Source organism: Perca flavescens, chromosome 14 (assembly GCF_004354835.1).
Source record: "Perca flavescens isolate YP-PL-M2 chromosome 14, PFLA_1.0, whole genome shotgun sequence".
Classification (NCBI taxonomy): Eukaryota; Metazoa; Chordata; class Actinopteri; order Perciformes; family Percidae; genus Perca; species Perca flavescens.
In genome coordinates, this window is record NC_041344.1 from 34,874,835 (window position 1) to 34,891,212 (window position 16,378).

At 38.2% G+C, this 16,378-nt stretch overlaps 1 long non-coding RNA gene across 1 annotated transcript; it reads left to right on the top strand.

Moving 5' to 3' along the window:
* The first annotated feature begins 460 nt into the window (after nt 1–460).
* On the top strand, nt 461–1,238 carry LOC114567819 (uncharacterized). Its single transcript, XR_003694231.1, has 3 exons — nt 461–534; nt 877–1,016; nt 1,152–1,238. It is a non-coding gene; the product is annotated as an uncharacterized LOC114567819 (long non-coding RNA).
* Nucleotides 1,239–16,378: the final 15,140 nt, after the last annotated feature.

Here is a 16,378-nt window from a genome sequence, read left to right on the forward strand (position 1 = left end):
GGCTCTGGGTACAGAAATATGATATCTTTTTCTAGTTCTTGTCAGTACACATGCTCCAGCATTCTGGATTAGTTGGAAAGCCTTAAGGGACTTTTTTGAGCAACCATAAACTTGTTGCAACATCCGTACCGATTAATCACATAGAAAACACAACGTCAGATTCAATTCTAAATATTCTCAAGTTTCATTCAATATATTCAGATTGTCATCCCATATATTCAGACTTTCATTCCATGTGTAGATACTGTTGCTATCCACACATTGGCCAAGACCACTTTGCGATTTGAGTTTTACATAGTCTGGATGCAATCCAGCAGTAAGTATATATGTGCTCAAAATTATATAAATGTCCATGCTGTCAGTTGTCACTACACTGTACTATCGTGTCTGTATTTCAAAGCTAAGGTATAAGGTGTTGATCTGTATTTGTTTTTTGTTTCTTCTCTTGCAGTTAGAAAACGTTTATGGCTGTCCTGACGATGATAAATGTCCAACAAATACCTTCTATGGAGGTGTTCGGGCAATAACGTTCAGGTATCATCAATATCATTGATCTCTCAATCAGGGAGGACTACATTTGGATGTTTATGCTATGCCAGATGATAGTGGCAGGCAGCACAGACTCCACTTCCTAGCCAAACCATAAGCGTAATAGCAGAAGGTTGTAAGTGTTGCTGCACTATTCCAGTATTCTAGCATCAATACTTAGTATTTCATTATTTTAGAAGAACTACTACTTATGTATATACAATGGAAGTAGGTGTAGTTATTTGCAAAAAGAGTTTAAATAATTCTCTGATCAGAATATCCCAAATGCTGAATATAGTTGTGTATAACTTCTTCTTTACTGCTCTATAATAAAACTTTCTTTCACAGCTCTGGATCAGTGATTGCAAATGCAACTATAGTCTTCAATACCGTCTCTATCAATCCAAGCGTTGTCCGTATATTCTTTCAGCTAAATGCTAACACGGTCGAACCCCAAACTCTCCAACTTAATCTGGACTATACAACCAGTAAGATTCAATTTTATACATTATATATAATATACAATATTTACATTATATAATTCCAACTGTTTTCACTTTAGTGATGTACATGTTGTGTGTGGTGTTCTACATATGGAATCAGTACTTCTTGTTTTTCTTCAGGTGCCATAATCACATATGCTACAGTGCCTAAGACTACTACAACAACAACACCTACTACAACTACCGCGCAACACCCACAACATCTACAACTACTACCACAACATCTACAACTACCACACCTACAACCACAACAACCACACCTACAACCACAACAACCACAACACCTAAAACTACCACACCTACAACAACGACCACAACGCCTACAACAACCACAAAATCTACAACTACCACACCTACAACAACTACAACACCTACAACTACAACATCTACAACACCTACAACAACATCTACAACTACCACACCTACAACTACCACAACAGCTACAACCACAACAACCACAACACCTACAACTACCACAACAGCTACAACCACAACAACCACCACACCTACAACTACCACACCAACAACAATGACCACAACGCCTACAACAACCACAACATCTACAACTACCACACCTACAACTACAACATCTACAACACCTACAACAACATCCACAACTACTACACCTACAACTACCACAACAGCTACAACCACAACACCTACAACTACCACACCTACAACTACAACTACCACACGTACAACAATGACCACAACACCTACAACCACATCTACAACTACCAAACCTACAACTACAACAACCACAACACCTACCACACCTACAACTACCACAACAGCTACAACCACAACACCTACCACACCTACAACTACCAAACGTACAACAATGACCACAACTCCTACAACAACCACATCTACAACTACCACACCTACATCTACAACAACCACAACGCCTACAACTACTACAACTACCACACCTACAACAATGACCACAACGCCTACAACAACCACAACATCCACAACTACTACACCTACAACTACCACAACAGCTACAACCACAACACCTACAACTACCACACCTACAACTACAACTACCACACGTACAACAATGACCACGACACCTACAACAACCACATCTACAACTACCAAACCTACAACTACAACAACCACAACACCTACCACACCTACAACTACCACAACAGCTACAACCACAACACCTACCACACCTACAACTACCAAACGTACAACAATGACCACAACACCTACAACAACCACAACATCTACAACTATCAAACCTACATCTAAAACAACTACAACACCAACAACTACCACACCTACAACTACAACACCTACAACAACCACAACGCCTACAACTACCACAACATCTACAACTACCAAACCTACAACTACCACACCTACAACTACCACACATACAACAAGGACCACAACTCCTACAACAACCACATCTACAACAACCACACCTACATCTACAACACCTACAACTACTACAACACCTACAACAACCACAACACCTACAACTACTACACCTACAACTACCACACGTACAACGATGACCACAACTCCTACAACAACCACAACACCTACAACTACCACACCTACAACTACAACTACTACACGTACAACAATGACCACAACTCCTACAACAACCACATCTACAACTACAACACCTACAACTACAACACCTACAACAACCACAATATCTAGAACTACCAAACCTACATCTACAACAACTACAACACCTACAACAACCACACGTACAACAATGACCACAACTCCTACAACAACCACATCTACAACTACCACACCTACAACAACCACAACACCTACAACTACAACACCTACAACAACCACAACACCTACAACTACTACACCTACAACAAAGCCCAATGATCCCCTGACATCAAGTGGCAGCAGCGATGGGAGCAGGGAATGGATACCTGGATGGGGTATTGCCCTCTTAGTATTAGCTTCTGTCATCTTGTTGCTACTCATAATTATCTTCATCATGATGGTGAGTTATCAAGCAGGTTAAACACAATATATTTCTTCATTCCACAGTTTTTGTTGCTAGGTTCTATTTGACATGTACTGTACAATCTTATACTTACAAAATCTGGCTACAGGCACCGTCAGCTGACAGTCCTTTCAGACAACTAGTTAAGTTTAGGGAAAAAAATCGTGGTAAAACACTCCCAGGCAACAAACAAGCGTTTCCTGGGTGAAAGTATTCTGTTTTCACTGCAAAGTGAACTCCGCTCTCTGGCTTGAAAGCGTTGTGATTCATGTTGACACCATGTTTTGCTATTTCATTTTAAGATTATTTTCCATTAGATATTGAAATTCATAAATAAGTGTTTTGGCATGGCTGGCCAAGTGGCTCTATATCCATGGCATTGAAGGGAATTTAATTCTTGCATGTTTTGTTTTGTTGTGCATGATCAAACCCCCCCCGCTTTTTCCACAAATGATCCTGTGTGTAAGTGCCAGAGGCCTGCCTGGTATTGTGAGTCCCGACTCACTGGTGCAGTGCCATAATAATAGCTGCACTAGCCAATATTTTTATGTTAATGTAACAATGGAACAAGTGATTATGTTGAATGTTGTTCAGAGCCGACAGAACTTTTTGGACTCTTTCGGCTCATTGTTTTTTTGTTTTAGATTGTTTTACAGCAAACTTTACTGTCTTTCTTCAGTCCCACAGTTCTCATCAGTGTTGTTTCCAGTAGCGGCTGGCAGCTGTTTTTTAAACTGAAGTAGGGAGTGATAGACATGTTTTTATGTGCATATAATGGAATAAATGGGCAGCCACGTTTGGTTCACTCTGTTTACAACTGTTTACAGTATACATCCATGGGGCAGCATCCTTTAAAGTGCATGTTCCATTACATGACAAAATACATCATAGCCAGCCTGTCCAATTCTGATGGCTGCTCCAAATATGACAGAAATATAGCTGTCTTTTGCCTTTGTGGCCCTTATACCCCGAATTCCAATGAGTGCTGGTTTCATTTTGGTCTGTGTGAGAATTAGTGCATGATTTTAGGATGGTATAGGATCAGTCTTTTGACCTTAGACACCTTTTATAGACCATGTCATTTGTTGGAGGAATTTGGGACATAGCTTCCTGATATGGAAGTTCACTACTTTCTACTCTTTGAACTCTGTTTTGCTCTGTTGTTTCAGTTGGTTCGATGGTGTTGTAAGAAAACAGAAAGTGATCAAATGGACACTACTGAGGATCCATATTACACTAAACAGAAACAACCACCCCAGGACCCTCTGCCTGTGTACTCACCTCAATCTCCAGCGACACACAATCCGGGGTCGGCCCCTGTCATTGTTGTAAGTGCTGCACAGTGTTATTTATTATTTGTATTACTCTGTAAATTAAATGACACAGTTACATGCATTTAAACACATTTGGTCCTCTCATGTTTTTTTTTAACAGGGGGGCACACCTAAGAAGAACAGGACTGGGTTCTATAAAGTAAATCCCTGAGAGTCACTGGATAAATGGGAGCTATCAAGCAGCAGGTAGCCCACTTAATTCATCCAAGTATGTTGATAGGTGCCCAGGTGTATGGGAATACACCTTTTTGATTCTAATGACACAGTGATCTGTCCACAAGTACTTTAAAGCTAACCTCAAACGGAAGAGTTTATTTGTAAAAACAGATAAGTCATTCTAAAAATTACAAACCAACACTAGTTTGATATTCTGTTGACTGCACAATGAAAAAAAAAAACATGATTTATGAAAAAAGTAATATATACTGTATATTTATATTGTGATGTGTTTAGAATGATGGGATTTTTGATGAATGTTACCATGTGAATCCTAATCCTTTGCTCCAAGGCAGTTAGTTCTGCTATGCTAGGTGTGGTACACTGTTTGATCTATCCAACATGCTTTTATACTGAATGAAGTAGCTTTGATTTAAAAAAAAAAAAAGACTATCTGTGAAGTCCTTTGATGCTTTGATTAATATGTTCATGGAAATAAAACATTAATTTTTAAACTTGTATTGAATTAGATGCTTGTGAAAACCACATATCTTGACAATGGTGGGTTTTACATTGCCAGATTTTAGTTAAATGCATGTTTATGAAATCTCCATAGTTTGTGATTTGTTTTAAAAACCTTTTTTGAAAAGTTGAAACATTCTCTTTTATGGGTTTAGGAAATTATCCTACCCAATGTATTATCTTCATAACATGCATTGTCACCACGAGCAACATAAGAATAGTTCCTGAAGAGTGGACATACAGGCGTTTCTATTTGCAGCAACATTATAATAAATGGCTAAATACAATATATACAGTTGAATTCGGACAGCATGTTTTGAAACTGATAGTTATCTAATGCTGTGTTGAAATACAGAGGGAGTGAATTGACTCTGGCCTCTCCCTATCTCTCAACAATATGTCTTAATCACAGTTTACTTATCATTACTTTTGTTTGACACCTACACCAAAGTGCTGCCTGACAATACAAGGCGGATGGGCTTTGTGAGTTTATTAAACAAAGGCATGCCTTCTATAAATGAAAATGTACTAACAATGGGTTCAGAGCACACAGTTTAACAAACAATACAAATCTGCAACAATTCTGATAAGCTTCTAGGTTTCTGTTCACAAGTGTTAGAGTCCCACTGAATCTGATTTTGTGTTTGTCCTTCCATGCAGACTGCAGTGAGCAGTGGCAGAGGCAGAGTAAAGAAACATGAACTCCATCAACAGTGAAAAACAGCATGGATTAACAATTATTTAGTTATTTATGGTTTTTTATTTATTGTTTTATTTTTGCCATATTTCAGTTTTTTTACAGGGTGTTGAACTTGAAACATAAGTATAATATAAATATTGTAAATACTAAGGTAGATAATGTTTTTCTGCATAGCAATTTTTCTCTACAAGCCAATGATTAATAATTGATCTAGTGCTTTCTTTAATGATGTTCCCTGCACAATTTTAGGAACATTAATTCACACAATAAATGAACACAGGAAATAAATATAAATGCCTAAATTATTACTACATCTGTTAGCATTTCAAATGTTTGTTGAATGTTCAATATTGAAAAAATCATATTACTGTAAATCTGTCTCATACGGTAGCCAAAATTATTCAACACAAATACAAAAGCTATAACACAAACATAAAAGCTACAACATAAATACAAAAGCTACAAAACAATCACATAAGCGACAACGGAATGGTGTGTGTGTGTGTGTGTGTGTGTGTGTGTGTGTGTGTGTGTCTGTCAATATGATTAAAGGAACAGGCATGTTTGGCCCTTTTACTGTGTATTGTGTACTGTGTACAGCTGGGCATTCATTCATTTTCATCCACATTTGCATACATAGCCAGACATAAGAAAAGCACAGAGATCAACAAATATATAGATGGTTAAAAACGACCAGTGCTATGAGACATCCCAGTTTTAAAACCGTCATTCATTCCATTTATAATGTGTAAAGTAGCGGAGGACAGTCTTTCCAAGTTCAGTATATACCCGAGAGGTAACTGGAGTTAAACAGTCCTGTCTGTTGAGCGGTAGCTTTACACTTTTTTCCAATTGCTAACACACTAAAATGACATGCATAGCACAGTTATTTACAGTAAACTGACACACGCAGAAAACCTCTTCAAGTCTCCAAACACATTTTCTGCTTTATACACATTTTGCAATTCAACATGTCACTTTTGTTTTCTTTTTCAGTTTACTGTTTTTTGTGAGCATATTTTTGTTCAGTCCAATCTAAATATATCTGCTGTGCATATGTTGCACTGACTTGTTTGGTGAAAAATAAAACAAATGTTTCAACAGCATGTGTGTGTATCTGCAAATATTTCTGTGTATGTGAACAATCTGAAGAATTTTCTTCAATTTGAACTATTTTAGTATTATTGTTTAGGAGGGTTCAGGTTTAGAGGTTGATTGCCATCGTCATAGGGCACCGGTCAGAATGCATAGGAAAAGGCAAGGGAGAAGTTCAGTCCATCACTGAAGATTTATTCAACAAAGGGTGAGGCAAATGATACCGGATAACATAACAGACACACATGGGTTGGAGAATCTGGGAAGAAACAGAATAGAAATTACAACTTAACAAAGTTAATATCCTCACATGATAAACAAAGTAACTAAATAAAGCTATCATGCAAATATCAAACAGGTTATCAAGAACTAAAGTGCAAAGTAAACTTCATCTTACTAGCTGCCACCCCATGTGAAGGTGTTGAAGAGACTGACTGAGAGTGAGTGCAGTCTTAAATAAGGAGTGAGCAGGTGAACTCAATCAGGTAATCAGAGCAGAAACAAAAGCCAGTGATGAAGACAGGGGAGAAAAGGAAGTGAGGTACAGGAAGTGAGGTAAGTGTGACAAGAAAGTGTCAGAATAAGATAAAAATAGGGATCTTTAGTACAATTATAGTAAAGCATACTAAAGATGAGAGTGCTTTCCATTATGCCAAACAGTGTGTAGTTGGTTAGACAAAAATCTGGTAATATGAATGAAGTGTGTGCTATTTGGTGCAAAAGTTTGATTTTGATAATGCTATATGTAGTTTTGGTTGTGCTTCATTTTGCAGGATATGTGAGGTATTTTGCAGTTTGGGTGTGTGGTTTGAGTATTTTCATAAAACCAGCCTAGTTTGCAAAATTATGTTTTAGCAATTGGAAAAAAAACTGTAAGTTGGAGTAGAGTAGTGATGCACTGAAGCAACTTTTGCAGGATTGTAGGCTACAAATAAATTGCATTAAATGTCCAAACCACAGAGATGATAGACAGACATTTGCAGCCTGCGCCTACAACAACTCTTATTCTATTTTTTCTATTTCTTATAATACTTTTTGCATATTTTTCTTAGGTCTATTTAATGTGTATTTGTGTTATTCTGATGTGTGTGAATTTTTCCTTTGAGCTGCTGTAACAAGGGAATTTCCCCAGTGTGGGATTAATAAAGTCTATTTTACCGTCCAAAACTCCTGGACCTTATCACAGGACGGGATAGAGTATGAAGTAATCGGCCATCCTCTGTCTTACATTTCCAAGAATTTGGTTTCTTTCAGACCAATTCTGTCTAACAGATGGTGAAGTTGCAAATATCTAAAACGTTTAGACATAGGGATTCCAAATTGCTGTACCACATCCTCAAAGGATTTCAATATGCCACAGAGATACAGATCCCACAGTGTGACAATTCCCTTTTCCAACCAATCCCTCCAAAAAAGGGGAAGTTCTACCGATGCATAACTTTGGATTTTGCTAAACACTTAATGAAATATTTAGATATAGATCCAGCTCAAACAGCCGGGCCACTTTGGTCCAAACGACATTTAAGTGAGAGATTATCAGATGTGTTTTTGCCTCACCATACAGTTTGACAGGCTTTGTAAGGGCGATAATGGGGCAATAAACTGTTAGGGTTGTCGGTTTCTGATGTCATGTTTCCCAAACCTCTTTGTCTCTTTGTAATTTATTAAAATGTAGCCATTAGACAACTGCCCACCAAGAGCCTGGATCTTTCCGAGGTTTCTCCCTCAAAGGACGTTTTCCTCACCACTCAATGTTTCTTCCTAAAAGGATGGTTTTCCTCACCACTGTAAATGCTTGCTCTTGGGGGAATTACTGGAATTGTTGGGTCTTTGTAAATTATAGTGTGGTCTAGACCTACTCTATCTGTAAAGTGTCTTGAGATAACTTGTTATGATTTGATACTATAAATAAAATTAAATTGAAATTTAATTTGTACCATTCCATGTAAATGTCTTTGTTATCCTGTCATTTATATGAGATTGGATAAGGTAATTCAGCTTGAGAACACAAACCATTTTCATAACCTTAACCTTTCCTGCTATTGAGAGTTGTCTGTCTGTCTGGGGAGGGAATTAGATACCCAGATATCGCTACCTTGCTTTGGCCACTGAAATGCACCTGATTAGAAGACTGTTAAGGGGTGCTGAGCTGTTAAAGGTAACGCAAATTGGACCAATTTACCCTATTACCTGAAAATTTGGGTTAGGGTTATTCATGTCTTTATAGTGGTAATAGCTACAACCAACATAGGCTCTGAGAGGCTATAGAGGGAAAAGAGGATCAAGAAAAGGTGGTAACTGTGTTTTATGCTACAGATGTTATTTAATTAAAATCCATAATTAACATACATAAACACATTTTAAGGTATGGACAAATGTAGTTTTTCCTTTGCAGACCGCTATCTAAAGTAAGTAGCCAATAATATTACTTAGTTATGCTGTGTGGTGAAGGTAAAACAGGTGGCTATGACCTCAACAAGGACCGAAATAAACCTCTTGTAACAAATATATAGGTTGGCTTTTTTTCTTGACAGTCATATTTAAGATAATGACGCAGAGCGCTGTCAATGACTGTAACACAAGGTTTATCCCCTGCAGACATCTACCATACAGTGTTTGCCACATAATATGATTTTATCGATGCTAGCTGACAGGTGTTGTGCGCAAAATGACTGCACCCAACGTCACTAAATGCACTCTAATAGGAGGAGCAGAGCTGACAATCCACAGCCAGCACGTTCCCAGATAACGTGGTGAACCTTTATTTTCCAACCTCACACAAACACCTTTTGTTCAACAGTATTATCAAGCTACATTTAAGCACTTGTCTATGTGTAGTAGTAGTATGTAAGTTTAACGTTACTAACTGTGGCTAACTTGGCTCCCATAAGCTGGGTGTCTTGCTCTAAAGCTAATAAGCTACGTAAAAACATCTCCAGAATTGGATCTAATGACAGACGACTAATGTAAGCTGATTAACCTCTGTTTTAAGTATCTAGCGATTCATTTTCCTGCTTTGTCTCACGATTCAAAATAATTTTGTCTTGCCTTCTATATTTTCTGTTAAAGGGAGGAGTTAAGGCGCCAGCTATAAGAGCACCTTCTCTCACTTTGAAGCAGCAGGTCTAGGCACACCCACGCTTAGTCAGAGATTACGGTATTTCCTATCACACATCCTATAGCAGAGGGAGCCAGTGATTTGGACATTTAAAAAAAGTATATCCTAGAATATGTCTTGTGCAATGACGAAAAAATTACCCTCCCAGCTGGGTTCAAAATATCAACCACGCCTAAAATCTTACACATCCTCTGTAATGTGAGAGAGGCTCTGGGGGCCCTGCATGCTGCAACCCCACTGTAGTCCAGAACTGGATCCATTATAAAATTATGGATACAAATAAACCACAACACTTAACATTAAGAAAACGCACACAAATAGACCACAACACGCAACATTAAGAAAACGGACACAAATAGATCACAACACGCAACATTAAGAAAATAGTAATGAGAGTGGGAAAAGGCATGTTGTCAAGCATAAACTATGACTATTAATAGTAGATTGAGGTTAATTCAATGTAACTGGCTCATGAGAACATATATAACTTCAAAAAAACTTCATAAGTTTAACCCTAACATTCTGGACACTTGTATAAAAAGTATGAGAGAGAAAGGAACTTTGTTTCATTGTATCTGGACTTGTAAACATATTAAAAAAATTATGAATGGCATAATGGAGATCATTTCCCGCATCATTCAGAAAGAAATTCCTGTACGCCCAGAAATCTTTATCCTTGGCCTTATCCCTTGGAACATATGAAAACAAACTGGTCAACCTCTGCTTATTACACACAAAAAGTCTCATTGCTATACAGTGGAAAAGTGTTTGTTGTAACCCAATGGATTAATCAACTATCTACTATACTATGTATAGCGATTGAAAGGCTTACATATGCCATTAAACACAAAAGCCATATTTTCCATAAAACATGGGATTCATTCATTACATTTTTGGAATCAAGACCTAGTAACCTACAGTATGTCCTTAAAGATCACAATAACTTTTTTAATTTTTGTTTGTGTTTGTCGAAGTGTCCTTGGGCAAGACACTGAACCCCGAGTTGCCCCCGATGCTGTGCATCGGAGTGTAAATGTGTGTGAATGATTATCTGATGAGCAGGTGGCACCTTGTACGGCAGCCTCGGCCACAGTGTATGAATGTGTGTGAATGGTGAATGGTTCCTGTACTATGTTAAAGCGCTTTGAGTAGTCATTAAGACTAGAAAAGCGCTATATAAAAACAGTCCATTTATAAGAACAGTCCATTTGTGTTATTTTGTTACTTTTATTGTAATCCAGTATTATTACTATTACTATTATTGTTTTTTTCTATTAACAGATGGCTCAAGTTTGTGGGTGGGTTGTTGGGAGATGGGCAAGAAGCGTATCTTTTGAATGTATTTGAATACATATATTGAAAGACTGTTGGTTGTTTAAAATCAATAAAAAATAAGGATACAAAAAAAGACAATAGTAATAACTATCTTGCATCAGTATGATATCACAATAGAAGACCCTGTACAGAAAACAAGTTGAACCTAAGTTAGAGTGATCCTTCTGTGATCCATATATACTGGTGATGAAAAATGGGTATGTCTACATTAGAAAAGCTGAACTATATTTTCATCTTCATAAGTCTTTTGATGTCCCAAGCAATCAACTTATCCAAGATGGCGGCATGTATGGTCTGATGTGTGTTTGTCCTCTTATCTATGCTCTTTTGATTGCCTTTATGCTCATATATGGAGTAAAAATTTCAGCAGATTCTATGATTGAGCTCTTTGGTTTTTAGATGAAATGATTTTTTTGGATTATGGACTATTTTGCTGCAGAAAAGCTTCCATTTCCAGGCTTTACTTGGATCCTGAGGCCCTGTTAGCCTATAGGCTCTAGCAGCTCAGCTACCATCTCTAGGCTCCAGGCCCTGGCAACTCAGCTACCATCTCTAGGCTCCAGGCCCTAGCAGCCCAGCTTCCATCTCCAGGCTCCAGGCCCTAGCAGCTCAGCTACCATCTCTAGGCTCCAGGCCCTGGCAGCCCAGCTTCCATCTCTAGGCTCCAGGCCCTAGCAGCCCAGCTACCGTCTCCAAGTTCTGCTTGAGTACTGAGGCCTTCCTAGCCTCTCCAGACCTTAGCAGCTCAGCTTCCATCTCCAGGCTCTACTTTGATATTGAGGCCCTGCTAGCCTCTCCAGGCCTTAGCAGCCCAGCTGCCATCTCTAGGCTCCAGGCCTTAGCAGCCTAGTTACCATCTTCCTTCTCTAACCCAGCTCCAGACCAGCTATCATCTCTAGACTCCAGGCCCTAGCAGCACCGTTTCCATCTTCAGGCTTTATTTGGATCCAAAGGCTTTGTTAGCCTCTCCTGGCCTTAGTAGCACAGCTACCATCTCTAGGCTCCAGGCCCTAGCAGCTCAGCTACGTGGATCCTGAGGCCCTGTCAGCTCCTCCTGGTTTTGCTAACATCTTCTGCTAACATGGCTCTTCTCTTAATGCTGCTTTGTTCATTGTTTGTGCAGAATCCAATATCAAAGGATTTATACTGGGTGAGTACATCTTACAACATTTGTGGCTCTTTGGACATAGCAGACATTGGACATGGATTTAACTGTTCAGCCTTTGTGCATTCCCCTCAAATGCCAAAAGAGTTGGCAGAGGACTTAAATCTAGCCTGGTTGCTACCCGGAGATATTCTTCAGCTTCGAAGTCTTTTAATTCTAAATGACTATTTTGCATTTGATGGCGGACATCACTGGGACTCTTATTTTAAAAACTCTACAGATTCTTTGTGTGATGGTAAACAGAGATGGTTAATATTTTTATTGCTGCTTTTATCTGGCAATGTGCAGCCAAATCCAGGCCCTGAGTTGCAGTGTGTTCCATTGCCATCTGATGTGAAATCTATGTCTGGTTTGAGAGTAGTTCACCTTAATGTTCGCAGTTTGTTGCCCAAAATGGATCTGCTTAGAATTTGGGTGAATTTAACAGATGCAGATATTGTTGTGCTATCTGAAACCTGGCTGACAAAATCAATCACTGATATGGATATTGGAATGGGTGGTTATAACGTGTTTCGTGCTGATAGACCAAGGAAGGGTGGTGGGGTTGCTATTTATGTTAAATCTAAATTTAATGTGAAATTAGTCTATTCAGAATCAATCGGTAAGCAGCTAGAATTTTTGGCAGTGAAAGTGGAGTTGGCCAAGGGCCTTTATGTTACTGTTGTTGGGTGTTATAGGCCTCCTTCTGCCCTGAGTACTGCATTGCAGACTCTTATTCAACTCTTATCCAGATTGGACTACTCTGAAATTATTTTAGCAGGTGATCTAAACTGGGACTGGCTGAAACCTTGTTCAGATGAATTTAAGTCATTTTGTGATTCTGTTAATTTTACACTGTTAATCAATTCTCCCACTCGTTTAAATCTTAAGTGTCATGAGAAATCCACCTCAATTGACTTGATTTTGACTAATGTCCCGCACAAATTTTCTGCTGTTGGTGTTTTTTGCAATGACCTAAGTGACCATTGTGTTGTTGCTGCTGTAAGGAATACTAAGATGCCTAAATATAAACCTCGCGTAATATGTAAGAGGAATCTCAAAAAATTTAATGAACAGGGCTTTTGCCATGATTTGTTTAATTGTGACTGGAGTAGAATAGAGCTGATTCCCGATGTGGAGTCAGCCTGGATCTTTTTCCGGGATAGCTTTTTGCAAATTATAAATAGACACGCCCCACTAAAGAGATTCAGAGTTAAGGGGCGGGACAATCCGTGGTTTTCCTCTGAGCTTGGAGATATTCTTCGTGACCGCAATTTAGCTTGGGCCAAAGCAAGAAAAACGGGCTCTTCGTCTGATTGGCTTGTTTTTAAGCAGTTAAGAAATAAATGTTCTTCTTTTATTAAGAAAGCAAAATCTGACTTTTATTTGTCAGCCACTACTAACACCTTAAATGATCCCAGAAAATTTTGGAAGGCTATAAAATTACTTTCTCTAAACAAAGATAGTACTAATGTTCCTTCTTTTATTATGAAAGAATCTGTAGTAGTTCATGACAAGCTGGAGATATTGAACCATTTCAATGAGCATTTTATTCAGTCTGGTTCTTTGTTTGACACTGCTTGTCCTTATACTGTGACACCTTGTAGAGATGAACCAGTCTCTACAAGTGTCTTCAATCTCACTCCATTCTTAGTGGCTGACGTTCCTGAAAAACCTCCAGGACCTGATCTTATAGAGCCCTACTTCTTAAAAATAGCTGCTGATTGTGTAGCACAGCCTCTAACGTACCTTTTTAATCTTACTTTAGAGAGCAATACTATTCCCAAAATATGGAAATCTGCATTTGTTTGTCCCTTATTGAAAGGGGGTAATCCGTCAATTTTAAATAATTACCGGCCAATTTCTAATTTGTCTGTTTTGGCCAAAACGCTTGAATCCCTGGTGAGTGATCAGATGAAAAACTTCTTGCATGCTCAGGACATTTTATCCCCAGTTCAGTCAGGTTTTAGAAAAAAACATAGTACCATCACAGCTGCAATGAAGGTGATAAATGACATCTCTGTTGCTCGTGACAAGAAGCAGCACTGTGCATCACTTTTTATTGATTTGTCAAAAGCTTTTGACACGGTTGATCATGATGTTTTAAAGATTAGGCTTCTTAATTCGGGGTTTTCAGAGAATACTGTCTCTTGGTTCTCAAACTATCTTAGTGACAGAACCCAGTGCATTAAGTATGATGGTGTTCAGTCTGGTATTTTACCAATCCTTAAAGGGGTTCCACAAGGTTCTGTGTTAGGCCCTTTTCTATTTACTATTTATATAAATAACCTTAATCAGCACGTGTTTGATGCAAATTTAAATTTTTATGCAGATGACACAGTTATTTACTGCTGTGCACCTTCTCTTAAACAAGCCATTGCACATTTACAGAATGCCTTCACTGTGGTCCAAAACACGTTGCTACAGCTGAAACTTGTGCTCAATGCAGAAAAAACCAAATGTATGCTCTTCACGGGCCCTTGGAACAGACCACTGAATGTTCCCTCAGTGATTACTCTTGACGGACGTGAAATACAGACTGTTAAAACTTATAAGTATCTTGGTATTGTAATTGATGATTGCCTATCATTTAAGCCTCATGTTCACTGTCTAGTGAGAAAGTTGAGGCTAAAATTGGGTTTTTACTTTCGAAATAAGCTGTGCTTTTCTTTTAATGTTAAAAGTTAGTGGCATCCACTTTTTTATCTGTGCTGGACTATGGTGATATATTATATATGCATTCATCTGTTCAATGCCTTCATATGATTGACGCAGCCTATCATGCATCGTTGAGATTTATTACTAATTGTAAAGCTCGCACCCACCACTGTGAACTTTACTCTCGTGTAGGGTGGTCTGCTCTGGCCACACGGAGGCTTTGTCATTGGTACACATTTATATATATAAGGCTATTCTTGGTGTGCTTCCATCCTATTTATGTTCACTTCTTATGAAAAAATGTGCTGGTCATTATTCTCTCCGTTCTCAGGCTGTTGTCTTGCTTTCTGTCCCACAGGTCAGTACTGAGCTGGGTAAAAAGGCCTTTGTTTATTCTGCTCCCTTTACATGGAATTTGCTGCAGAATAACTTAAAACTTAGTAAATTGATTCCTTTGAGTGCTTTCAAGTTAAGAATGAGGTGTTTTGAGTTGAACTCCCTCACTTTTCAATGTTTTTAATTGCAATTTCCTTGTAAGTGCATAATTGGCTTTCAAACTGTTTCTATTAATTTAATTTATTTGTCTTTATTTTCATGTTTCTTTTTTGGTGTCTTTGTACGTATGTAATGATGTGATGTAACTTAGCTGCCTATCTTGACCAGTTCTCCCTTGCAAAAGAGATTTTTAATCTCAATGGGCTTCTCCTGGTTAAATAAAGGATAAATAAAAAATAAAAAAATGTCTTCCTTCTCCACACCCAGAAGGATGGCACCAAACATGCTGCCATCTTCAGGTTTTCCTTATATGGTCATTCAGTTTTCACTCTCCTGTTAAAGTAAGACAATTTAAGGAAGACTTGAAAGATGGCAATGTAAGCAATGTTCCCTTTATAAATCGCAGATTGACTACAAGTGTGCGTACGTGGATCAGCCTCTTATCCCGCCCTGTACACGCCCATTTTTAACCATAAATAGTCAATGTAAAGCACCTCGTGAATGCTGATCAGTATGTTAATGACCCTGGCAGTTGTTCTTTCGTTACGTACGTTCAGGAATTGCTGCAAATTTAATCATAATTTCAGCCTATTCTTGCACAATGTATGGAACCCTGATCTATAGACTACATATATTAATAATACGTCCAAAACAGCAGGCATTACGGTACTCGGGGACAGCTTTGATATACCAGACCTATATGATAAGATTTAACAGAACTATATATTATATCCAAACAAGCCTTAGTGATAAAGTTGAAGATTATATATAATATTTATTTAAAAAAAACACTTGGCTGT